We start from the raw sequence: 2,381 nt of genomic DNA, 5'->3' as shown, positions 1-2,381 counted from the left end.
GCAGGCTTCGCGATTTGGGTGACATCTACCGTCCGTACACAGAATTTGCTGGACCAATTGGACTGAGCATGGTGCTCCCAGGATACTGTTTTGTGTCAAATGGAGGCTGATTGTTCGTACGTGACAGAATGTGGCAGTACAACAGAACGGCCGGTCTAGTTCTCTTCAATTTCATTCAGAGTTGAATGGTGAGATAGATCACACGTGATGTGAAAAACTGTGTGTGCTCGCTTCGTATGATGAGCACTATATGACATAAAGCAGCGAGCTTTTCCGGTGTGAAGCATACTTACCTGGCATAGGGGATACCGTGATCATGAAGGCGGATCCTCCAGGTCGGGGCTTTTCCATTGCACCTCGGTTGGGCTGACTCCTGTGATTACCCCTAATGTGGGTAACTCGGGTGCATAATTTTTTGGTAGTTGGGACTGCGTTCGTGCAGACCCGATCTAAATTCAATTGAAGCACTGTGTATTGTGTAAGTAGCATATAGTTATTTTCGGAGGAAACCAGCACTCCCCAACAATACACTACTCTAGAGAAGACTACTCAAATGTAGTTACAGAAGATTAATTCAAGATTACTTATTCCCATGAAATTATACCAGCAAGGCAACAACATAATTTACTCTGTAAATAGCACATAGGCAGATGTAACTTTTGTTTAGTTTTTTTTTTCCATAGCGAAATATTAACCCTAAGGGCTTCGACTTGTGACACAAAAAAAATTAACTCTTACATTTATAGAGGGTAGGTAGCAAATAATATGAAAAAATAAATAATTACAAAAAATTATTATAAAGATATGTGCAAAATTATTTGAATCAAAAAACTGATCAAGGCAATTCTTTTAGTTTGTTTTATATGTTACATAAATTAGGCAGCACAGAAAACGTAACCTACAAGTTATTATAAAAAGCAAAATAATATTATGAAAATATATTTGTATCTACACTCCTGGAAATTGAAATAAGAACACCGTGAATTCATTGTCCCAGGAAGGGGAAACTTTATTGACACATTCCTGGGGTCAGATACATCACATGATCACACTGACAGAACCACAGGCACATAGACACAGGCAACAGAGCATGCACAATGTCGGCACTAGTACAGTGTATATCCACCTTTCGCAGCAATGCAGGCTGCTATTCTCCCATGGAGACGATCGTAGAGATGCTGGATGTAGTCCTGTGGAACGGCTTGCCATGCCATTTCCACCTGGCGCCTCAGTTGGACCAGCGTTCGTGCTGGACGTGCAGAGCGCGTGAGACGACGCTTCATCCAGTCCCAAACATGCTCAATGGGGGACAGATCCGGAGATCTTGCTGGCCAGGGTAGTTGACTTACACCTTCTAGAGCACGTTGGGTGGCACGGGATACATGCGGACGTGCATTGTCCTGTTGGAACAGCAAGTTCCCTTGCCGGTCTAGGAATGGTAGAACGATGGGTTCGATGACGGTTTGGATGTACCGTGCACTATTCAGTGTCCCCTCGACGATCACCAGTGGTGTACGGCCAGTGTAGGAGATCGCTCCCCACACCATGATGCCGGGTGTTGGCCCTGTGTGCCTCGGTCGTATGCAGTCCTGATTGTGGCGCTCACCTGCACGGCGCCAAACACGCATACGACCATCATTGGCACCAAGGCAGAAGCGACTCTCATCGCTGAAGACGACACGTCTCCATTCGTCCCTCCATTCACGCCTGTCGCGACATCACTGGAGGCGGGCTGCACGATGTTGGGGTATGCCACGGCAAACTGGCTGACACTGACGGCGGCGGTGCACAAATGCTGCGCAGCTAGCGCCATTCGACGGCCAACATCGCGGTTCCTGGTGTGTCCGCTGTGCCGTGCGTGTGATCATTGCTTGTACAGCCCTCTCGCAGTGTCCGGAGCAAGTATGGTAGGTCTGACACACCGGTGTCAATGTGTTCTTTTTTCCATTTCCAGGAGTGTATTATCTGTAACATAACAGTTCAGTCTTTTTAGCACCGCTACATCTTTATTAGTAGTATAGGCTTTTGCCGTTGAGTAGCTTTACGATTATTAGTTAATAATACTACATTCAAATCTTGTTCACTATAAGAGTTATCGTAGATCAACTCGTTTGGATTATCTTGGTCAATCCTAAGAATCTTAACGTCAGAAACCTTGAAGGTTTCTTTCTCGGTATTTCTTTTATTGATTTCAAAACCTTCATTTTGGAAGTCATAAAAATCGCCAAAACAAGCACAGTATATGTCGTGCCCGCTTTTTTTCCCGATCTTATAATGTTCACGCAACGATCAGGAACACACATAGCACCAGATTTTCGAGCTTTCCAGAGCTGTTTCTCAGCATTAGAATGCACCCTATCTCCCTCGTTATGGACATGCTC

At 45.0% G+C, this 2,381-nt stretch overlaps 1 non-coding gene across 1 annotated transcript; it reads left to right on the top strand.

Moving 5' to 3' along the window:
- Window positions 1-285: 285 nt before the first annotated feature.
- LOC126425422 (U1 spliceosomal RNA) lies at window positions 286-449 on the top strand. Its single transcript, XR_007576291.1, has one exon. It is a non-coding gene; the product is annotated as a U1 spliceosomal RNA (small nuclear RNA).
- Window positions 450-2,381: the final 1,932 nt, after the last annotated feature.

The sequence above is a fragment of the Schistocerca serialis genome, chromosome 10, assembly GCF_023864345.2.
Source record: "Schistocerca serialis cubense isolate TAMUIC-IGC-003099 chromosome 10, iqSchSeri2.2, whole genome shotgun sequence".
In the NCBI taxonomy this organism is placed as follows: domain Eukaryota; kingdom Metazoa; phylum Arthropoda; class Insecta; order Orthoptera; family Acrididae; genus Schistocerca; species Schistocerca serialis.
Note: the sequence above shows the minus strand (reverse complement) of the source record. Positions and strands in the feature narration are given on the sequence as shown.